Source organism: Equus przewalskii, chromosome 25 (assembly GCF_037783145.1).
Source record: "Equus przewalskii isolate Varuska chromosome 25, EquPr2, whole genome shotgun sequence".
Classification (NCBI taxonomy): Eukaryota; Metazoa; Chordata; class Mammalia; order Perissodactyla; family Equidae; genus Equus; species Equus przewalskii.
This window is the reverse complement of record NC_091855.1, coordinates 4,408,096-4,433,073: the sequence shown is the minus strand read 5'-3', so window position 1 is coordinate 4,433,073 and position 24,978 is coordinate 4,408,096. Positions and strand designations below refer to the sequence as shown.

The window sequence follows — 24,978 nt, the reverse complement described above, 5'->3', positions numbered from 1 at the left end:
GGAAGAGAATGGAGTCCCTGATGAAAACAAACAACAGGTTTAGGGAAATGGAAGAAACTGGAAGATAAAAGAAAGTAAGATTGGGGTCAGAATGCGAGCTCAAAGCTGGTGATCTTTGAGGTGAAACTGTTTCAAGTAGTAAAAAAAGTTACAAGTTTGCCCCTTGTAATGAATTTTAAATATGCTCAATAGTTGTTAAACTCTAACTCTAAATTTTCTTCTGTGAAGTCTTCTCCTTCCTTTTCTGAAGAGTTTCCCTTGTAAGGGAGCCTAGGAAAGGTGATATGCTGTAACTGAACATTAACTTTAAGAAGAGTAGTCTTAAGTAAACTTTTGCCATTTAAACATTTAAAAATCAAGAGTTCAGTAATGTTTTGTTTTGATGACATAATATGGATTTTTATAAGGAAAAATGCTTTCTGTCACACTGCTATAGAATTGATGAAAGTATGAGATTTTTGTGTTGATGTTTTCCATAAGAAGCAGGAAAACTTTGGCTGAAATCTGGTACAATATGGAATACAGGGGAAATATTTCTCCTTCTTCTGATCCTTAATTTAAAGAGAAAATCTAAGATACCTATTTGCCTGATTTCTCAACCATTGAAAATTCTGCAATAAATTATGGCTGCAAATGTTTTTAGTAATGCTGTCTTAATATTTACCTGAAAAGAAAATGAATTAACTGCTTTTCTCTCCATGTCATGAGTTGAATTAGTCTAAGATGGTTGTTCTCTATCTAACTGGTCTTTTATGGAAAGATTGGATGTTTTCCTCTGTTCATTGTCCAAACTGCCTAGAGTGAACTGTCATGGGGCAAAACTCGCCAACCTTTCCTATGGGCCACCTCACCAGTGGAGGGACCATAGCTTTGTCTATAGGTATCAACATGCCAATGGTAGAACACAAACAAAATTTGAGTGAGGAGGTAAATCTTTAGGAAATACATGTAAAGGATTTAAAATAAAGGTGTCTTCATGATATGTATATATACAATGGGATATTTTTCAGCCTTAAAAAGGAAGGACATTCTGACACATGCTCCAACATGGATGAACCTTGAGGACATTGTGCTAAGTGAAATAAACTAGACACAAAAGGCACATATTGTACAATTCCACTTACATGAGATACCTCGAGTAGTCAGATTCACAGAGACAGAAAGTAGAACGGTGGTTGCCAGGGGCTGGAGAGGGAGAGTGGAGCGCTGCTGTTTAATAAACAAAGTTTCAGTTTGGGAAGATGAAAAAGTTCTGAAGAAGGGTGGTGGTGATTTGCAGCAGTGTGAATGTATTAATGCTACTAAAGGTGCACCAAAAAATGGTTAAAATGGTAAGCTTTATGTTACATATATTTTATCGCAATAAAAACAAAATAAAATAAAGCTACATTCAACTATATTTTCAAAAGCAGAGGAAACTGTGGCTGATTTTGACTCATTTTAACACAACGTAATTAGAAAATATTTTCCCCGCGAAAACCTTGTTAACCTAAAAATAAATACACTTATTTTAAATGGTCGTTAATATCTTGGCCCAGGGCCTGCCCCTTGGCTGAGTGGTTAGGTTCACGCACTCTGCTTCGGTGGCCCATGTTTTGAAAGTTTGGATCCTGAGTGTGGACCTACACACCACTCATCAAGCCATGCTGTGGTGGCATCCCACATAGAGGAACTAGAATGGCCTACAACTAGGATGTACAACTATGTACTGGGGCTTTGGGGAGGAAAAAAAAAGAGGAAGATTGGAAACAGATGTTAGCTCAGGGCCAATCTTCCTCATCAAAAAAAAAAAAAAAATCGGCCCCATGGCTGAGTGGTTAAGTTTGTGTGCTCCAGTTTGGTGGCCCAGGGTTTCGCTGGTTCAGGTCCTGGGTGCAGACCTAGCACCATTCATCAGGCCATGCTGAGATGGCGTCCCCCATAGAGGAACTAGAAGGACCTACAACTAGAATATACAACTATGTATGGGGAGCTTTGGGGAGAAGAAGAAGAAAAAAAATTGGCAACAGATGTTAGCTCAGGGCCAATCTTAAAAAAAACAAAAAAAAAAAACTTAGTCTAAAATTCATCTTATAAAAAGAAAACTGGATAGGCAATTTAACAAGAATATGCCATTTGATTGCGAGATAAAAAAGAAAAATGATGAAGTATATCCCCCATCTGGTTTCACTCTGTGACCTCAAAAGCTTTACAGGAATTAGACTGGAGCTATATTATCTTTGGTTTGAGAAGATTTTTTTTTAACAGCCACTTAAAATGTTCATTTTGATCATTAGGAAAAATCAAAAGTAGAAACACTGAAAAGGGGACTTTTTAAATATGAAGATTCTTAAATCATATCAGTATAATATATTTAGGCAAGGTCAGACAAAAGTAAATTATATTGATGGGTTTGTGTTCCCAAACTGTTTTCTTGGCCTAAAACTATTCAACTTGTAAAAAGGTTCCCAATAACGTCAACGACGGTGTAGGAAACTGATAACTGCTCAGCCCCCCTCTCCACTCTCCAGCCCCACAAAAAATACAATAAAATGTGAGCCACTGGCTGCACAGTGCTCTCAGCTGCTTTGTTACCCTGAGAAATGCAGAGGGTCGCTGGAAATTATCCTGTAATGAGCAATCCATCTGGTTGCACCTAAAAATGGAATAAAAACGCCACCCTTGACTTTTCCATGGTAGTAAATTAAAGCCTAATGTATAGTTCTAATTGCTAGCATTTTCTCTCTAATTATGGTTCCGTTTGGCCAGGATTTCCGACAATCCCCTTGTTCCCCTAAAGCAAACACCAGAGAATGTTCTAACCCCACTGGTGGCATTTATTAATAACCCCCTTGACAGATGAAAAAAATCATTATTCTATATTAGACAGGGAAAGATTTTCCCAGCAAAAGCTAATTGATAAAAATCCCATTCAGACGCCATAGAGGAATTAATTTTAGAGAGGGGAAAAATACAATAGCGTCAAATAGAAACAGATTCAATTCACAGTATAACTCTGCCTGGGCACTGTTTGGGGTACTAGCTAGAAAAACAAAAGCCTGACAAGTGTCTGAAAAAATATCCGTGGATTCTTGGTTACTGGGATGAAGAGATGAGAGGAAGAGAGCTCTCTTGTGAAGGAGTCTTACTTTGTGCCTCCATGAAAGAGATAGGCTACGATAAGTTGGTTTCTGTGGATGGCAAATACAAACGCACACACAAAACATTGTTGGGAATATTTCCACCTTCTTCTATTTAATCTCCTTCGTTCTTATTTTAAAAAGGCATTATTCCTTTTAAGTTAATGTACGAATACATGCTAAATACAAATCACTATTTATCGACAGGTCTAGTTCTCATCAAACAGTATACAGCTTTCTGAGTGACAATTAATAATCTAGAAATACTACACAAAAATAAGATTTCTGATATACTGAGAGGAGGCATGGCAGAGAAAAGAAATGTGCTAAAAGAAATGATTTCTGAAAGCTACACTTTTATTTGTTTATTATTTCTGAGAGAACACCAGTAGAAAATAGAAATACAACTTTACAAAGCAAGAGGTGAGGGGTGGCAGCAGCGGCACGGTACAAGCACGAGGCACCACCCCCGGAGAGTGGAAACCTTGTGCTAAAACCAACCCAATCCGCCCTGCCTCTCAGTGTCATCGCACGCCGACCACTCTGAACAACCCAGGACAAAATACTCCTCCCCGTAAAAATACTTTTTGTCTAAGTGCGAAACAATTTCTCTGGTTACTGTTAAATTGTAATACTGTAAGGGTATGCTTCTCAGCAAGTTTTTATTACTCAGGCTATATAAACATTGTATTCTACACGAAAGTTAACTTGGAAAACTGCCAGGTGCACTGTCCTGGACCCACACGGACTCAGGTAAACATCTTTATTACTGCATCAAACCAGTATGTAGGTGCAATATTTCCTCTTTTTTCAAAAAATGTCTTAAGGCATTTTAAAACAATCAATCCATTTCTTTTCATTTTTATACTGTAATCTCTTTTTTATTTATAATTATTTTGCTTTTACTTGCACAACTATAAATAAAAAAGGCAATCAAAAAATATTCAGTGTCTGCATCTTCCTTCTGGACATTATTCATTTGTGTGTGCGTGTGAAGATTTGCCCTGAGCTAACATCTGTGCCAATCCTCCTTCACTCTATGTGGGATGCTGCCACACCGTGCCTTGACAAGCGATGCTAGGTCCACACCTGGGATCCGAACCCGCAAACCCCAGCCCAGTAAAGTAGAGCAGGCGAACTCAACCACTATGCCACTGGACCGGCCCCTGGACATTATTATTATTAGTTTCATTTTATGATTTTTATGGAAAATAATTTTGTTGTACAAGACAGGGAAGTGTTAGAAAATGATCTGCTCCAGGTATCAAATACACTAGGCGCTCTACTGAAGGAAAGATAATAAACTATATTATCTGAATGTTTGGAGGATAAGGTCTTCTGCTTAACAAATAATCTAGCTAATGGTTTTCTAATAGATTGTCAATTCTTATAAAATGATATTCAAAAGCAACATTCAAATAAAAGACTTTGAACAACTCAATCTTTTAATGAAAAGCCTCTTTCAATGATTCAAAATTATCCTTGTGAGCAATTATAGCATAAATTATCATTGTTGTATACATATGAGGAAATGCTCAGTGGAAGCACCAGGTAACACAATAATAGAACACTCAGAGTTAAAATGAAGGCTTATGATAAATGCTGATCAGACTTCCATCTCTCAAAGAATATAAAAGCTGTCTGCTGTTTACCGTGTTCAATGTCAAATAAAACTTCCTCGGCCCTGAAATATAGTTTCTAAGAGTACTTTTATAAAAAAAAAAGTCACATTTCCCATCGTCCCCACTGAGATTTATACGTTTCAGTTAACTAAATAATATTTGAGATCTTTTGTAATACAAAGACGTGGTCCCTCCAAATCAGCTGACCAGATTAGTTCTTTATTACTCAACTCTTGGTTGATCCATGGTTAAGATTCCAGAAACACTCACAGATAAGTCTATGAGGCAGAATAACAGCAACATGAAATTATAGACTATTTGATGGAAAGGCATCAATGCTTTTCCATTCAGGTATCTTTGAATTTACTTTTCAGCTGTTACTGAAAACCAGTTACTACTGGTCAAGGGTAGGTTGTGGACCTTGTCAGGTTTTCACAAGAAGGGCTTCTATTTTCTACCCCAGTAGCCTCAGGCACAAATAGGCACCTACGGGGTCATTTGGGCATCAATGGAGTGGCATAAAGCTCAATATTCATGTTGAAGCTCCATTAGTTACACAAATCTGACATCCTGTCAACACATTGACCCAAATTTGTATATACAAAGGTTTGCCTTAGCATCCTAGGCAGCTATCTAAGGGGATCTCCTCAAAAGGAAGCCTACCTTTTGGGGGAGGAGATGCTTCCTTAAAATCCAGTCTTTATCAAATTTCTCACTTAAAGAGAGGATCTTTGCATTTCATCAAGAAATGAAGACGTGCATGAATTGCAACTCACAAGTTTCCATAAATTGAACCACTGCAACACTTGCTGGCTATGAAGCAAACAGCCTAAGCCAAAATTAAAATAATTATTCAACAATTAATAAAGAAGTAACAAATATGTCAGGCCCCAAAGTAAGCATTGTGGCTCTAGGAAAAAGCACATGGTGGGTACCCATAAAGACAGTTTCCTGAGATTAAACCTATACACCTCACAGGTGAGACTACACACATGTGTGCATATACAATGAAACGATCATTAAAAGCCCATGTACGATAAACTCCAAGTGAGTGGTATAGAAAATAAGTGCGAGACATGTTCGTAAAAGAGAGAAATTTCTGTAGCTTAGGGGAGCAGGTGGGCAGGTTAGCATGCTCTCAAATGAATCTTGGATTAGACTGAACGTGAAATTGGCCAGTGCACAGAGTGAACTATAAAAGCTTTATGAAAAGTAAAACTTTTGAGTGGCCAATAGCAATAACGCCATCCTACATCCAGGTGTAATAGCTTTCTATTTAATGATAATAGTTCTATGCTCATATTCAGTTTGTGGTGCCCTAAGATTTGCAAGTCATTTTAGCTATTTTTCAGATCTCCTCTTATAGAGCTCATTATTTGGCATTTTCCACTCTAACCAGGAACAGTCACTCCACGATCTTACCTCGACATGAAGGTGCCGGGAGAGTACATCGTTTGCCTTCCACCAGTGGAGAATGCCTCTTCATCCATCACCCTGAAGAAAAGGTTGACACGTTGCTTAATCTACTTCCTATTCCACCCCCATCATCATCCCACAACTTCAAACTTACGAAGTCTGTGCCATCTTCGATTGCCACCCTTTCCCCTGTTGCCACCGACGTTGACCATTCTCCAGCGCGTTATTCCAAGTATCTCTCCATCCCATCCTCTGCCATCCCTGAGGGACTCATGCAGCCTACGGATCTCTTCCATGTCAGTGACTGTTATTGCTATCCCTTTCTTTTCTTTACATTCATGCAATGAGTCCTAATAGTCAGGATTATGTTTATAATTTTTATTATCTTGTCAAGAAAATACAACTTGGAGCCATCACCCATTTTAGGACTAAGTATCTAAGAGGATAGGAGGAGATGAAGATAATGATAAGCATTATCTCCAAGTACATTTCTTCTGATGTATGAAACAAACACGTACCATAGAGGATTCTTGACCAAATGATTGTGCAGTCTTTGTGAAAGCTGCCAGGGAAAATTTTGTTGCTGTTGTATCCTTCCAAGGTTAATGCTTAGAGATTGTTACCCCTAATTTAGAATTCATGTGTAATTTTTTATTATAACAACTTAATAATTACTCAAACAGAATTGATGAAAATTAAAATAGAATTCTTTATTGGTGACTACTAAATAGAATTTCTTTTCATGTACTTCTAAAGCCATAAATTGGGGTTTCTAGCCATATTTAAGCTGCAGCCCAGTGCATGGCAGGAGCACAGGGCTGGGAGAGAAATGGAGGTTGGACTCAGAGGATCTGAGTTTAATTTCCAGAACTGCCACTTAATGGCACTGTGACCTTTGAGAAATCACTTCATTTCTCAGTTTTCCCATCTGTAAAGTAGGGATAATAATAATATTACCTCAGGATTATTGAATGTTATCAAAGGAGGAAATACGTGTGAAAGTAGTTCATACATTTTAGAAGCACCTAGCAAATGATAGTTGCTGTTATTTCACAATATTTTACTGAATAAAATTTAACATAGTAGCTAAGGCTGTGGTCTCCAGACTAGACTGCCTGGATTTGAGTCCCACCTCCCCAAGTTACTAGATATGTGACCTTGGAAGTCCTTTAACTTCTCTGAGCCTCAGTTTCCTCCTCTGTAAAAGGGGGTAGTACCTAAATAGGATGTTGTGAGGCTTCAATGAGTAAAGTCACACAAAGCACTTACAGTGCCATCTGGAAAATCGTAAAATCCTAATAAATGTTCACTCATTCATTTATTCAACAAATTTTTATTGAGTGTCTACTCTATTCCAGACATATTCCAGGGCAGAGAATACAATACAGAATACAAGAACAGAAAGGTCTTCATTCTCGTGTAGCACATATCTTAGTTGGGTACGGAAGGTTTTATTTTTATTGCAAATAATAAAATAAATGAGAAATATATTTGGAGGTGATATATGCTATGATGAAAATAAACCAGAACAATATGTTACTGAATGACTCAGGAGCTCTAGTATTAGCAATCAGAAGCTTCCTGCCAGGACTCTTCCTTCCAAACCCACACTGCTGAGGTGCTTCTTTCTCATGCATGTGCTCCACCTTGGCTTAGAGAGATGCAAACACTTTTAAAGCATTTCCCTCCTAGCAACACCTAAGAACAATAACATCCCCAAACAATATTGGAAATCTGAGCATCATGTGAAGAAGTCACAGCTGGCAGTCATAGAAATGGACAGAAAACTTAACTTTAATCAGACTTAAACCTCTCTGGGATTTTGAAAGTCAATCTTTTATATACGGGACTCCAACATTTTTTAAATCAATTTATTTATTAAGCAATTACTATATGAAAGAAGTCCCTACAGGAGACATAGAGGGACATAAGAAAATAATTCCTGGGGCTGGCCCCGTGGCCGAGTGGTTAAGTTCGCACACTCCGCTGCAGGCGGCCCAGTGTTTCGTTAGTTCGAATCCTGGGCGCGGACATGGCACTGCTCATCAGACCACGCTGAGGCAGCGTCCCACATGCCACAACTAGAAGAACCCACAACGAAGAATACACAACTATGTACCGGGGGGCTTTGGGGAGAAAAAGGAAAAAATAAAATCTTTAAAAAAAAAAAAAAAGAAAAGAATTCCTGTTGTCAAGAAATTAATCATCAAGTTGGGACAGAAAAGATAGTAATACATTTAACGTTAAATAAGCTAAAAGATTTAAATGACATTTCAAAACAATAAAAATCACTAATTATCAAATAATTTGACTAGTTTAGTTCAAAAGGAAGTTCAAAGAGAGAATAACGTGTTTAACTTAGGTGGACAGGAACGTTGACATTTGAAAAAGTGAGAAGAGAGTATTTCAAGTGGAGAGAATAGTTTTGACAAACATCTGTTGAGAGTTGAGTGTAAATACATCCAAAGTCGAGCGAGTAAAACTATTTGCCTACAGGAGAATTGAGAGGAAGGTGTAGAAATGTGGCTACGAGACAGCATGAGACATCTAAAGAAAAAGAACAGAAATGCAGTAAGAATCCTTATGCAGTAAACATCCACACATTGAGAATGTTTATTTTGTTGCCATGAAATGGTCGTCATCAGACTTTCCAGAAATCTCGGGAAATGTTTTGTCGTGTTGTGTCAAATGAACAAATCAAAAACCGCTGTAGTTCTCTACTCTCAGTTAAAATTAGGTCTGTATGCACGTTAGTGAAGACACTGTTCACAAAGGCTATTAACAAAGGGTTAAGGGAAACCGAAAAGGACGGTGAGGAGACGCTGGGCTGGCGCCAGTCAAGAGCCAGAGCCACCCTAGAGCTGAGGGAGCAGAGAGGGGAGTGCTTATGGAAACCCGGCAAGAGCTTTAGGGGAGGAGGGGCTCCCCGGCCCACACTGCGGCCTCGGCGAGGCAGGGCAGCCACTGCTACCAATGGGCAGCACGCAGGGCGGGTGCCAGGAGCGTAAATACCTTGACCTCTCCCTCCTTTGGCCCTTTGACTCTTGCTGATGCCTCCCATTGACTGTCCCAAAGAGAAGCCCCCCCAGCAAAGAACCCTGGATGACACAGTCCGTAGAGGTCAGCCTTAGCATCCCTCCCAGGCACAGAAAGGAGAAAGTAGAGAAAAGTGGAGAGTGAACGTGGAGGGGCAAATATATATGTGTGTGTCTGTACGTGTGTATGTTGTTTTGTGGGTGGAATAGAGGAGTTAGGGGGGTGGATAATATGAAGGTAAGAAAATCAATTAGCAAGAGATTGCAACAGGGCCACATTATGACATTCGTGAGTCCTAGGCACTTTTGTCTTGGTTGCACTATGCTTCCACTAAAAAAAAAAAAATGTTCAAAATTCTATTTTACAACTGCATCAATATAAGGACAAATATAATCCAGGCTGGGTTATATCCATTTTTTTCCTTCTAATTTTATAAGAAATTGAAACATTTTCATTGGCCCCTAAAAGTAGCATGGCCTTGGGCACATGCCTACTGCGCCCAATGGAAAAGTGGGTCCTGGACTGCAGAAGACCAGATATGAGATGGTAAGACCTGAATCGAATGGTGGAATTAAATGGTGTGTCATTTGGGGTTCTGATAGAAAACAGAAAAGACGCTTAAGATAATTGGTAGAGAATTTATTTACAAAGGGACTATTTATCCTTCCCTCTGAGGGCGGAGGGGAGTTGGAGAGGGGCACCTCAAGTCCTGTGCAGTGACCTCGGACTGGAAACAGCAGAGTGCCCTTTCTATGCCTGCCTGCAGGGAGGAGAGGCAGTCAGTACCAGAGGCTGGAGACAGTGCAGGAGAAAGGCTTATTAGGAACAGTGGTTTTGACTTGCAGGACACAGTCAGCCTGGGGTAACCTTGCAGGGAGGACTCCAGCATTATAAATACCCTGTCCTCACTCTTCTCCCTTTCTCATCATTGACTGAGCCCAACCAGAAGTCAGGAGCACGAGAACCACTGATGCCGTGTCCACATGTTCATTTCCCAGGGCAGGGAGCTCTTGGAAGGGTGGATCTGCAGGACCAATTGGAAGCTATGTGACACAGGTGGCCTCTCTAGCATGGGATAGGACTTGACTCAGCAGTGACTCTCAACATCAGAATCCCCTGGAGGGCTTGTTAAACCAGATCTCTAGCCCTACTCCCCAAGTTTCTGATTCAGGAGGTCTGAGTGGGGCCCAAGAATGTGCATTCCTAACAAGTTCCCAGGCGATGCTGAAACTGCTGATCTGAGGAGCAAACTTTGAGAACCACTGTCCTAGTGTGTTCTTCATGGAAACTTCTGCCCTAAATATTATGATTTGATCACTGTATCTGCAAGCACCTAGGCCGGTGCTCAGTGACATAGGTACTGAGCAAATACCTGATGAATTAACAAATGAAGAATTAACCTAAATAAAATCTTAACTAAAGCAAATTCTCCCTGACTCAATTTAATCATCTATAAAGCACTAAGCAATCTATGACTCACATTGAGGTGGTGGCCAAACGAACCCAACAGATTTGAGATCCTGGCAGCCATCTTCTAAGTCAGGCCCTGTCCTGGGCCACTTCAAATCTCATGCATCACACCTCACATTTGCCATGTTAACATTATGCCTCAAATGTTTTATTCAATGCAAACAGCATAGTAGATGACTCCGTCGTCAGTGTTTCCATAGTACGTTATACATAACCATTCATCCATCAACCATAAGTTACAGAGCTAAGGGCCATTTGCAATGCTAGTCCCTGGAGAAACAAAGATGAATGACCTCTACCCTAAGAGCTCACAGTCTAATGGGGAAAACAGACATGCACACAGAAAAACTATGGTAAATATTATCTTAGAAGTACATCACAGTAAATATAGAAGTATAAATGCTAAGCTAGGAGCAGAAAGGAGGCAACTCTGCCTCGGAGTTTCAGAAAAAGCTTCACAAAAGTGACTTTTGAGATGGGTGTTAAAGGGTGAACGGAGGTTTTCCAGATTTGTAAATAGGAGAAGAGCACCCAGACTGAAAGTCTAGCCCACTATAAACATGCAGTGTTTGCAAATGAGTGGAAGTCGAGTGTGCATTATTGCAAAGGAAATCAGGAGGGCTAGGTGGAGCCCGACAAGGGATGAAGCTAAAGAGGTTGATTATATAGAGAGCCAGGTTGTACATGGTCTCTGAAGGACAGGCTCAAAAGACCCAACTTACTGGTCTTCTCCTCCATAAGCCCCAAGGTGGGATGAACCATCCCTGCCCGGGCTCCTATAGCACACGCTACATCCTTTTATCATAGGAGTTATTTCATTAGATTGAAATTATCTGTTCATGTTTTCTACTTTCCTACTAGACCATAAACTCATCAAATGCAGAAAGTCTTATTCATTTTTGCAGTAGCACCTGGTCTGGTGCATTGTAAGTAATGAATAAATGTTTGCTGAACTGAGGGAGCCTGAGGCGGTCTTTCTATTATAGGCTTTTCTTTCTCCCCGTCTCTTTCTTCTCCTCTACCATTCCACTGGGTATCTGGAGCCCCATCTGCCATCTTCAAGACTCTGAGTATTCCAAGATTTGGAAATGCGAGTTTGTCCAAAACAGATAAATTGAAGGGAATAGCTACTGTTCTTCCATTTCTTTGGGATTTTGATGTGTCAAAAATGAGGAAGCAGGAAATCTAAGTGCTTCTGTGGAGTGGTCATGGAAAGTTGAGGGGTACGCAATATGGAAGATCCGAGTGCTGTAGAGTGTGAGTGATAGGTAAGATTTAAGAAGCTAAAGAAAAGGAGGAAGCCATTTCCAGTCCTGGATAAATGAAATCATCCATTTTCTCTGCTCTTCATCCTTCTTAGAGGATGCTAACTAGAGGATGCTATTAAAGGATGCTAAAAACATATGCATAATTGTGCTGATGCCTCATTGTAGCTCCACATGTAGGATGATGCCTGGCATATTTTAAACACCAATTTTACATGTGAATTGACTTGGTTAGCTGTAACTCAGCCCAACTCAACTCTCTTCTACTATCTACTAAGGAAAACACCTATTTAATCTCTTTCCTAAGCAAGATAAGCTATCATGTAATCAGGGACCGTAAACAGTAAGTGTGAAATTTATTTTTTCTTTAGAATTAGACATAACCACAGCAACAGAGCACTATTGGAAGTGCTTTAAAAAACTAAGTTCTCTGAATTTACTACCTTATAAGTTGAATAATACTTCTACTAGACTCAGTTATATTTCTGTTTGTATGGGCTGTTCATTACACAAGGGCATCCAGCTGAGGCGACAAGTGTGGCCTCAAATCCAGCGCCAATTCTGTACAAAAAGCCATGTGCCCATGAACTACATACACCCAGAAAAGTCAATTTTTTTGATCCATGCAATAGTTTACATGGGCTAGCAGTGGGCCTTACCATAGTCTCCTTTTCTTCATATGCCCTTTTCTCTTTTGAAAGGATAGGCTGAGATCTCAGTGATGATGCTACCATTCATTACCATCTCCATCACATTTCTGGTATACCAGTTCCCTAGGAACAGCCCTAAGGCAAATGTCATAATCTAAGGCTTTCTTGGGAGGTATAATCCCAGGGTATTAAAAGTGAGGGAAAGGAAGAGGTGGGGAAGAGAAGAAAGAAAAGCAGATAAAAACACGACCCACTGTGAGTTGACCACAGCATCATAAGAAAACCCAGGCAGTCGCTTAGTGAAGGAGGACATCTTCCAGGCAGGAACGTGGAACTCCCTTCTACTCCCTAGCTCTCATTGATTGAAGTTGGCCCTATGGGACCAATAGAATCCTTATATGTGTTACCCAGATCCAATGGCCATCTGCTGGAGAAACCAAATCCCGTACCCCAAGATGTGGTGATGCATCTGGGTCCAAAAGTGGTAGAAGAAGCCAGAGCCTCTGTGGGTGCAGTAGGGTCAGATCTGGGTGCTGGAGCTGCTATTGCTCTCTCTGGACCGGGTGTTGGGGAGGCTAGGCAAGAACTGAAGAGTTTTAGAAGCTGTGACAGTTTTAGAAGATGAGGCAATGGCAGTGACAATGGTGGTGGCCAGGTTTCATATTGAGCAGGCAGAGGAGGGCCCAGGAGGCATATAGGCCAGGCAATTCCAGGGAGGTCCGTAAATTAGGTCCAAGATGCCTGGAGTCAATGGATATTGCTACAAAAACAGAACAACTAAAATCTTATCCCTTCTTCTCAATGCTTGTTAACGTGAAAATATAGCAAAATTCATCTTGTTGATGACTCAATCCCACAAGAAAAGTTAATCAAGGCATGAATTTTCGCATGTTTACATGGACAATATATCAACGATGATAAGGAAAATGGGCACAGATACCCCATAGCAATATGTACATATACAATAAAAGTGGCGTATTATGGTCATCCATAGGGAAATAGAATTTGTTTCATAGAATGACAGTTATTGTGTTGGGATTTACACGTAGTTGACATTTACCTGATCACTCAGAACCAGTTTATTCCTAAAATACATCAAGGAAATTTGTCACACAATCTAACAACTCAGAAAACAATAGTTGCATCATCACGCACACACAAACACACACACACAAAATGATACCATGTAGAGGTGATGTATATGTTAATTAGCTTGATGGTGGTGATCTTTTCACAATGTATACGTTTATCAAAACATCAAGTTGTACACTTTAAATATATACAATTTTTACGTGTCAGTGATAGCTCAACAAAACTGTTTAAACAATCTAAATAAATTTTTAAAATTAAAAAACAATGGTTGTTGAATAGACATTGGCTATGTATGTATTTGAACATAGGTTAGGACAGGATAGGATAAGCTAGCGAAGGACAGGAAAGGATAGGATTGGACGGTTAGGATAATGAGCTGTCTGTGTTGTGACTATGCCTTATACAAGACACAAGTTTGTTTCTTTTCACGTAAAAGTCAAGGTGCAAGCAATTCAAGGCTGGTGTGGTAGTTCCTTGGTCATTTGCAACCTAGATTAGTTTCATTTTCCACTCTGCCGGCTCTCAAGTGCAGATTTGTCTCCATAGTCCAATATGACAACTCAGCCATCACATCTACCTCCTAAGCAACTGGACAGAGGAAAGCAGTGGGAGGAGGGAGAGAAGGGGTACTGTCTTTCTTTAATATCACTTCTTAGAAGTTGCACACATCCTTCCCTTCATATCCCATTGCCCGCAACCTAGTCATATAGGCACATATAGCTGTAACGGAGACTGGGAATTTTTTTTCCTGCATGGTCTTGTGTCCAGATTAAAATCTGCGGCTATTACCCTAGAAGAAAGGGATCTCATAGGACAACTAGCCTTTGTGCCACAGCATGAGTTTCTTAACTGAAGATTCTAAGAGCAAACTAACAAAAAGCCCTAACTACCAAATTTGTATCTCACAAAACTCATTTTGCTCACTGATTTAAGGAGAAAAAAACGGTGTTTTAAGTGTCTGCTGTATAACTAACATTGTCCTGAAGGGTTACATATAAACATGAATAACTAAAGACAAATTCAAGTAGCCTGTAATCCATTTTACACGGGGGTTACAACCGTGAGACCTGATGGAGTAGGAAACAGTTGGTCATATGGACAGCTCTTCTTCAACCTCAAGGGACCCTCCATTCTCCTAACTCCTAGAATTTTCTTTCACCAGATCCCTGATGGCTGGGTCTTTCCCATCCTTCAAAAATGGCTCAAATGCCACCTCTTAGGAATGAAGCTACCACATTTAACATAGGATCCTTTCCAGGAACTCTCTAGTTCCTTGAGAGCAGAGACCTTGTCTGTCTTATTCATCACTGTGGCCTAGGGGCCTAAAATAGTACCTGGCACATGACAAGCATTCATTAATATTTGTTGAATGAACAAATAAATATATAACTGAAGGAGTCCTCTTAGAGAAAATCCCATTGCAATGCGGGTGAGCGTGACCACAAGGATATTGTTTCCAATTCCAGCTAACCTTTCGATGGTAATCCTTTTTATCCATCTTCAGTCACATTCCACTTCTAGTTCTCTCAGCAGCCATTACAGACCATTTTTTCTTTTTTTTTAAGATTTTATTTTTCTTTTTTCTCCTAAAGCCCCCTCCTACATAGTTGTATATTTTAGTCTTGGGTCCTTCTAGTTGTGGCATGTGGGACGCTGCCTCAGTATGGCCTGGTGAGCAGTGCCATGTCTGTGCCCAGGATCCGAACCGGCAAAACCCTGGGCCACCGAAACGGAGCCTGCAAACTTAACCACTCGGCCACGGGGCCGGCCCCCGAGACCATTTTTTCTTGTTGAATCCCCCAGACTAAAAAAATACACACACAGACACACAAAGAAGCCAGCAATCCAGAATCTCCTCATCTTCCCGTCCTGGATCATTCAAATGTAGCCCTATCCACAGCCATTTCCAAACTCAGACGTAAACAAACTGCCCTCACATCCTCCAGTCCTCTATCCACTGCGCTCTCTCTGGTCCTCACGACCAAGCTTCTAAAAGTAGCCCAGTCAACATCTCTCCTTCCTCACCTCTCGGTAACTTCTCACCCAGGGGGACTGAGTTCTGCATGCCAACCAACAGCCGTCACTAAGGCACCAGTGTTTCCAGACTGCCCTTGTCTTACTAGTGTTAGTCATTCCCTCCTCCCTCGATCCCATGACCACTCTCTCCTCGTTCATCTTCTTTTCCTCTTACTTGTTCTTTTCACCTCCTTTGCTGATTCTTCCCTCCATCCACCCCATCGCGCTGGTATTACCCGAGGTCTTGTCTTCAACCCTCTTCTCTTCTTCTATGTCCTCCATAGGAAATCTACCCACCTCCATGTTAGTACCAACCATTTGCATTCTGACAACTCCTAAATATCGCTAGTCCACAACTTTCAGACATATATAAAAAACTGTCTAGCTGACACCTGCACGTGGGTATCCTAACTAAACACTTCAGACTCAACGTGTCCTCAATTAAAGTCATTATCTATTATCCCTACTCTACCCCCAACCTGTGTTCTCTCTTCTTTATTTCTATTTTGATTAAGTACCTCACCATCTAACCAGCGCCCCAACCAGAAAACTTCGTCTTCCTAGCGTTCCTCTCCTGCACCAGCTCCGTCCTTCACTCTCTTCTTAAATGCGACTCCCTTGCTCAGCTGCAGCCCATCAGCCCCTCAAAGCAGGAATTTTCCTGCTCATTTTTGTGTTTCCAGAGATAGTAAAGCTACCAAAAGGAGTGGAGGGGGAGGAAGATTGTATCATTTTAAAGATATTCATTCATTCGAAAAATATTTATTTAGCACTTAATATATATCAAAACATTTATGACTTACTTAAATCATTACCTCTTTTGTAAATGAATATTCTTCATCTTAATAACTGCCTGTAGCAGACACGTGCAACAGTCTGTAAAAATCCAAACTCGGGGCCTTCCGACTTAAAATTGTTGCTAACAAACACTATTGTTAGCATTTTACAGTGAAGTTAGGGACGCAGGCCAACAATCAGAAACCATTCACAAAAATGTTGAGCAAAAATTCTGACTTTGACTTGCGCATTGCATTTTTTAATTACAAAGGAAATCTTGAAATACACCTGACCCTGCAAAGTAATTCTGTCCACAAAATGGGCAAAGGGAGAGATTTTCCATTTTCTTCACCAACCCGTAATTTGGTAGGAGGGTTTGGGCTATTTTAATTAATGATTGCAAATTAAATATTTCAACAACTTGAAGTGAGCCCTTAAAAGAATGAAAAAAATATACATAGCTCCCCTCTGCTAAAACTGCAGTTGATGGTAGAATTCCTACTGTCTAATCTATAAAAATAAAGCCCGAGTTTTCAGCTAATTCCGTTTTCTCAAACACAAAAAACAGTGCCTCCCCAGTTAGATGCTTTAACATGCACGTTAATTTCCACTCACAGCTGCGGCAATTAGAAAGTGTACTTAATGGAGTGTCATGTTAATTGTTTTCAGAGTTAACCAATTTCTCCATTTAATTGTCAATTGATTAACCTATTGAAATGTTAAGTGACTCAGTTTCCTTCCAGAGTAAACAACGGCAGCATATGGTAGCTTCATCAGCCGAAGGCACACTCATTTGCTTGGATTCAATGTGCTGGCATTTTTCTACACCTCCCTGAGCTTTTAATTAGATGAGGCAATGTTACATGTATTTGTCTGCTGGAAAGGTTATCAGTGCCGCGGCTGACCTGCAGAGGCAAGGTTGAGTCTAGCAGCTTTAATAGAAACGGTTTTCAGCTACGACTGCTGTACTTGATTGCATTGTGATGGTAATTAACTCAAGACCGCTTTCCTCAGCGTGTGTGTGCGTGTGTGTGTCTTTCCTGCAGCACTAACTGCAATGAGATGTTTCCTCTGTCATATATATGCACTTATTAAGCACTCATTGGATTCTAATAAGCATGCAAATAGTGAAGGGTTTCTTTAGGCTAATACCACACTACTCAGATAGTGGTGCCATTAAATAAGTACGATGTTCCTTGCCTGCAGCACATTTTGCAGAGAAAAAGCCAGCTCCCTTTGGTAGAATTTTGCTCCTTTATTTTCATTGTGTCTCATTCCAGCTGATCTTTACAACTATAAAGTAAAAATGGTTTTATTTTTTCAGTTTGAGCACATATGAGGTTATATAGGGTTGAGGGAAAGACTCGGCTTCGGAAGCAGTTTTCGAGTGTTCCCACTAAAGATGACTGTGTTTCAGTGACCAAGTTAACATAAGGCTGGTGGTGAGCTGTTAAGTTTGTCTTCTCGTCTCTTGCACACTGCTTTCTGAGTCTGGGTGCGTGTTGCTTACATGTGTGTTTTTACCATACTGCACTATTGTTTGACTACGAGCCGATCCACAACTGAGCCAGCATTATCATCCTTGATAATGGCGGTAGCAGGCAACTGAGACAAAATGATTACAAACCTATGTTGTGTTCAACAGTTCTTTAGAGGATTTCTCTCTTAATAGTTCTGGCTCATTCATGTTTGATTCAGCACATTTGTTCTTTAAAAAAGGCATAGCTTAGAAGAGTTTCAGGGTAGGTTAATAACTCAGCTGAAAATGGCTGCTCGCATTGTGAAAGCTTGTTCCTGCCGTTGCTTGGGGCTTTCTTAGTTTTGCCGCTCTGCAGCTTCGGCCCAGTTGGTAAACAGCTTAAGTCCAGACATCTTTTCATTCTCTGAGCAGCGGATTGAAATAAAAATGCATATAAGTGGCGACTGACTGGCGCTGGCCTAACAATAGCCTGTAACATTATGCAAGGGTATTTACATAGGAATAAGGCCTTGCTAAAGGAGATGGGGCAATTAATGGTGTGGGCCACACATATAAGGAAAGTTTGTCCAATCCTTTCCTCAGTAAAGACCTTTTGTAAACTGCTATGGAAACTCATGGAGGCCCCAAAGAGATTAACGGGAGGACTTTTCTGGGACTTAAAAAAAAAAAAAAAAAAATATATATATATATATATATATATATATACACACACACATATAACTGAAAGTTTCAAAAAGCCAAATTATATTAAATAAATGCACAGGAAAGAATATGAATTCCTTTTCGTGTTTTGATCATTTGGGTAGTTTCTCCAACCCTGTAAAAAAGGCACTCACATGTGTCTTCAGTCAGCCTCTTTCTTTTCTTTTCTTCTTTGTTTTTTGGTGATGTTTATTGAGTAGAAAATCATTCCAAGACAGTCAAACTCATTAGTTACCTTGTTGCCCATCATCTTGAAAATATTTGAGAAGTTTTGCCCATACTTCTTATTTCGAGCAACATTTAAGCAATGGGAAAAACTGCCCAGTGGCCGGTCCTGAGGGGAGAATCCTCCAGACTTTGAGGAGTGTCAGGCAGCTGCTGGCACAATGAAAACAAATAGCCGCAAAAACAGGGAGGGAGCTGAAAGGTAATCAAGGGTGTGTCATAGGAGGAGGTGAAAACCTCAATTCAAACTTAGCCCTTTTTTAGGATATATGCTGTAAGAGAATAAATATCTTAGTCCAGATACAAATTAAAAAGTCAAATGCTTAAATTATTTTCATCCCAATATTGTTCAATATATTGTCATTGATTTTTTTTTTTTTTTTTGGAAATGGGAAGTCTTCCCTACCCCACCCCCAGCCCCAGCCCCCCAAGCCCAGCAGTAAAGACAAATCTGGGGGAGCTCTGGCACGTGTTTCCCTTCTTATAGAGGCTCACCATCTGTTTCTGCCCTTGGCCAGACAGCATTACTGCTATTATTACTTTGGGTCAGAATACTTTATAAATAAAGTATCATCAGCATCCCAAAAATAGGAGACAGAAGAATAGCCCAAGCCCTCTTTGCACGTTTTACGAGCAGTTAAAGCTTTTACTATCTTTTTAAAGCAAAGCACTTCAGTTCATTTTTTCCTTTTTTCTTTTTTCATGTTTTATGTCACTCAAAGGACATTTTCTAAGGGAGCAGAACTCAGGCAGGGAGTGCTCAAGCTCTATTCACACTTGTAGTGAACCTGTTCCTACTTCCAAAGTTGCCTTTCATCCCATTTTCTCCTGTATAGTTGGGTCATGAAATTCATGCCCCTGTAGGATGAGTGAAGTAAAACCTTCCAGTGATAAGGCATAAGCTCTGGGTGCCTGTGTGTGTCGCGTCCAGAGAAAGTGATTTCAGCAGCAGCCCTGTCAAGCAGGCAGAAATCAATGCCTCATTCAGGACTATTGATCAGTACTAAATTAATTAGACTCCAAGGCTTATGTCAGTTGATAAGACAACTTGTTAATTTAGTCAATGATAGTGTTTTTCCCTAAAGCAGCAAATACCCTCTTCCTTAGAAAAGGCATTTCTAATACTTGCTGCCAGTTCGGGTTTTTTTTTCTTTTTATTGTTTTCGTCTCTCTCATTTTCTTTTCTTTTTCTAGGAAGGAGGTATTTAGGGGTAGGTGGGCTGGGGGGGGGGGCGGGATCAATAGGCAAGGGAGTGCTGTAAAAATGTATACGCTGAGGAGTCAGTCTGGAATATTCGTTAACCCACTCCCATTCTCTTCCCTAGCCTAGAGTTACAATTTTGGGATGACAAGAACGTAGCCAGATTATAGCCGGGGCCAGGATTTCCTCTGGGGCTTTGGCCATGGAAGGCCTCCCCAGCCCCACGAGGGTGTCCATCTGGAAGGAGCTATCTCCCGAACTTGCATTTAGAACTGACGGAGACAGATCGCTTTTGCTTTTCTTTCAAACCTGCAACAGTGACAATAATCGTCAATAACAAAGACTTGGGCCCTGCCGGTTATGCAAACTGTGAATGGAATGAAGGTATCCCAGAATGCCCTGGACATGGGGCAGTACTTCCTGCTGGCTTGGAAGGACAAAAGGACAAAGCCCCCGGGAGTGTAGGGGTCCCACCAACAGCTCTTGGAGGCAACAGCCTGCTATCAGCAGCACTCCAAGCCTCTGGGAATGCTAATAAGCCGGTGAAGAGCTCAGCCTTCTTGCCATAATTCTATAGTGTGGTTGAGGACCCCATAGTGCTCACTAAATAAAGACAACTAATTGAGAATTTTTTGCACATTTTGCCCAGGGGACTTGTTGTTCATTCGATTCTTTGGGGAGAATGTACCCCTACTGACAAGAGGAACTGATTGTTTTGGCAGCCTCACGTTACTCTTCCCCAGGTCTAAGACTGACTTTCGAAGTATGACAAAAATGTTTAATTTTGACTTTTTTTAATTATGTTGCCAGGAATTATTTTAGATCTCAAAGAATAGGCATTCCCGTGTTCATCTAAAAAAAAAAAGAAAAAAAATCCTGGCAGAGTTTTCTGAATTAAAGCCCTGTTTTTTCTTCTTCTTTCTTTCTTTTTTTTCTCTTAAATTGTATTTTCTGTGGTGAGGCCTACATTTTTGTGTCTGCAGGTGACACGTTGATTGAAACTAAAATTAATAAATCAGCTGAAAAGCTCACACCTACAGCTCACAGCAGGGCCTGGAAAACACGTTGATAAAGGGAGCTTTCTGCCCTCGTATAAAGAAGGAATAAATTACAGACGCACTTGTTGCCCTGGAACTTGATTTTCCTTTGCAATCTGGTGTCTTATTTTTGGAGGTTTATTGTCAATCAACAGGTTCCTGGTTGCTTTAGCAGGAGACTTTGCTATTAATCTCTTACTTGACCATTGTAGCATATGAACGAGGAGGCTTCTAGATGTGGCTCTATCTTCTGACCAAGGAATTAGTTTAAAAGGTGCACTTTTGACTCAATGCCTTGCAGTCAGCCACGTAGAGGACCAAATGCAAATTGGCATTTTCTACAGCTTGTGTCGTATTAAGGAGTGTTTTGCTAACATATGTGTCTTACTGTGCTTTTCTTCTCTCCCATACTTATTCCTTCGCCATGGAGGGCAATTATGGAACTTACCGGTCTCTGAGCATTTTTTTTAAACAAAATAAAATTATATATAAATACCAAAATGATATCCTTTCTTATTAACGTGCACCCTCGTTTTAATTAAACAATGTCACTGTCCTTTGGAGGTGAGTTTGGAATTAAAATGTATGATTTGGGAAGGCAAGAGGTTCAACACTTCTCACCAGAACTAGATTAACCAATGCCATTACAAGTGCAGGAATGTCATATTGCCTCTCCCCTTAGAGTCTGGGGTATCTGTAAATGTTCAAGCTTGACAAAAGAAGGAAGTAAACATACCTACGAGGGTAGTTTAAAAACATAAAGAAGAACTGAGGATTTAAGTCTTAAATTTGTAGTCACAAGGATCTCCAAAGCATATAGTGGTGCAAAAGAGCCCAGACAACCCCACATATGGGAAGAACCACCTTGTTGCAATCTGCAGATATTTCAAGGGACATCCTCCAGCACGCCATCCTTAGGATTGTTCATTTCCTTTCAAATCTTCAGGACAGTCTCGTCCACACCTTAAGGATGCATGCTGTCTTGTTTCTAATCCTAAGAAATGTCACGCTTGTGCTTTCCTTATTTTTAACTTTTTAAAAATAAAGGTTTGTGTCAATTGAGGCATACTTGATGTCACCATCTACCTCACCCTTTCAGACTAAGTCCTGAAGTATCTTTTTTTTTTTTTGAGGAAGATTAGCCCTGAGCAAACTGATGCCAATCCTCCTCTTTTTCCTGGCTTATGCCAATCCTCCTCTTTTTGCTGAGGAAGACTGGCCCTGAGCTCACATCTGTGCCCATCTTCCTCTACTTTATATGTGGGACGCCTACCACAGCATGGTGTGCCAAGTGGTGCCATGTCTGCACCCAGGATCCGAACCAGTGAACCCCGGGCCACTGAAGCGGAACGTGCGCACTTAACTGCTGTGCCACTGGACCGGCCCCAGTCCTGAAGTATCTTTGCTCTGTAGATTAAGGTCAATAGGGTCATCTCTTTTGGTAAGGAATTTACTGGTTGGGTTTCAAGAAAGGAGGCAGCGAGTTAGAGACAGTGGAAAACTTGAAAGCTAATCACAGGAATGCATGTGAGTGAGCATTAACAGAACCATCAGAATTGATGTTATTTATGAAATGTTTGTCCATAGAAAGGCATACTAACAAAAAACATCATCAGGGCTGGCCAGGTGGCATAGCGGTTAAGTTCGCACACTCCGCTTCTGCTGCCCAGGGTTTGCCAGTTTGGATCCTGGGCATGGACCTACATATCGCTTATCAAGCCATGCTGTGGCAGGCGTCCCACATATAAAGTAGAGGAAGATGGGCACAGATTTTAGTTCACAGCCAGTCTTCCTCGGCAAAAAAAAAAAAAAAAAGTGGGGGGGAGGACAGGCAGCAGATGTTAGCTCAGAGCTAATCTTCCTTAAAAAAAAAAATCAGCAGGGTTATCCGATGGTTGTAATATTAGGTCACTCCCACAGATGGGAGACAGGTAAAAACAGCGCTATCCTCTTAAAAGTGTGACTTAAGTTACCACTGGAATTACACTACCAAGCTGACCATTCTATAGGGAGCAGAGGAACTTCATCTGCTCCAAAATCAATGTTGCTACCCGCAATCTGGATTTTTGTTCAGGCCAATAAGCTAGGAGACCTTTGGTAAGGATGGCCCCACCCACCTCCAAAACCACAAAAATAAACAAAAATAGTCAACTCCGGAGTTGTTTATCTTTTAAAACTGAGGAAGAAAAAAATCTGTTCTACACTGCACAGAAACAAAGTTTCTGCCACAGTGACACAAAACCAGCAGCTTTAGGTTCTCCTGGGCCCTGGCATTGTTCTGCGCTGTGGGGGAGGGTCTCGTAAGAGAGGAGTAGAAGAAAAACAGGAGGAAACAAAACTTACATGTAAAGAAATTACGGAAGTGGCTACTGTGTTCTAGGAATAGTCAGGTTAATTTTTTTATATTTGTACTGCAAATTTCTAAAAACCAAAGTTCCAATATGTACCGATGTGTTGCCGAGCGTGGCGGGTCTAGCATGTGTTCACAAAGGACAGCTACGACTGGGGAACTTCCCCTCCCCCAGTTCTGCCTCAAGTGCTTCCAGCCAGGCAGGTTTTCAGGCCTTTTTGTCTTTTTTACAACTTAGCCAGATCAGACACATTTCTGCAATGCATATGCAGATTCTACCCCTTGTTACTCTCTCTAATGAGCGTTCACTTAATCAATTTGACAGTTGCCTTTATCCCCCTCCTCTTTTTCCTTCACATCCACTAAGAAAGTTTTCAGAAAAAAAAAGTGTTAACAGATTCAAGGGGGCATTAGCGCTGTGAAACGGTAGCTAGCCAAAATGGGGTGAATTGCAGGGCTTTACAATGACCCTACCGTCCAGCCACCCGCTCGGTCCAGCTCCTGGAAACACGAAAGTCTGCCGGCCGCAGAAGAAAGCACGTATTTTAATAGTCAATAGGAAATGATTTTCCTTTTCTCTTCAGGAATTGAAAACCATTTTTTGTTATTTAACAAAACACCAGCATAGTACTTTCTCATATCCCCATCCTGCCAAAAGCATTTTTAAAAACTTTTGTGCAAAAGACAATCTTGCTATGAGACAGGAGGACCCAGTCCATGTTGGCGCTCTTCCGTTAACTTTACCAAAAAGGCACCCTAAATCTCAGGGTTGGCTTGACCTCGTTAAGTTCCTCTCCAACCTGGAAGTGGGAGGCGCGGGGCGGAGGGCACGTTGGTTTCAGTCTAACAGAGTCCCATCTTCCCAGGGAACGGGTGGTGAAACCCAAATCCCAGTTCTCGACCGTACTCTCAACTCAGCCTCAACCTGAATCTGCTGCTGAGCACCCAATGTAACGTATGAAAACACGTGGCCCAGCTGCCAGGATGGAGCAGGTCCTCAAAGAAATCAATAACTAAAAAATTCAAAGAGTGACTTCCAGCCGCTCTCTTGTCTGCGGAGGTTTCAGCTCTGGTGCTGAACCACCAAGCCTGCTTTACCCACATTTGGGCCCCTTTCTCCTTCTTCCAGTTCCCTCTGGCTCCCTCCAGCAGAACTCTTATCCTTAAGCTTAGCCAGTTTTGTAACTCACCCCCTTGACCATCTTTCACTTTGCCAGGGCCAGAAGCATCACACTAACAGGAGCAGAGGGCGGGGTGGAGGAAGCCCCCCTGACCCTGACCCCGTTCTGTGCTTGGTAGGTCTGCTTTTGCTTTATCTTCCTCCCCAACACCTATCCTCTAAGTCCTACTGACAGCCAACTGTTCACTTTTTGCATTCTAACTGAACAGGAAAGTTGATTTAATTTAAGACAATCAGGTCTAGTCTCTATGTAGAGGTTATGACTCGGGCTTGTTAGGTCTCTGACAAATCTTTCTTTTCCTGACTTCTCGATTAAAGGTGGGAATCTATGCAACTGGTT

The 24,978-nt window shown here is 41.0% G+C and overlaps 1 long non-coding RNA gene across 1 annotated transcript in view; it reads right to left on the bottom strand.

Moving 5' to 3' along the window:
• Positions 1–24,978, bottom strand: part of LOC103561783 (uncharacterized) — a 114,383-nt gene that overhangs the window by 17,563 nt on the left and 71,842 nt on the right. The window contains exon 2 of the long non-coding RNA XR_011532881.1: positions 6,164–6,235. This is a non-coding gene — a long non-coding RNA (uncharacterized lncRNA). The remainder of the gene's footprint in view (positions 1–6,163; positions 6,236–24,978) is intronic.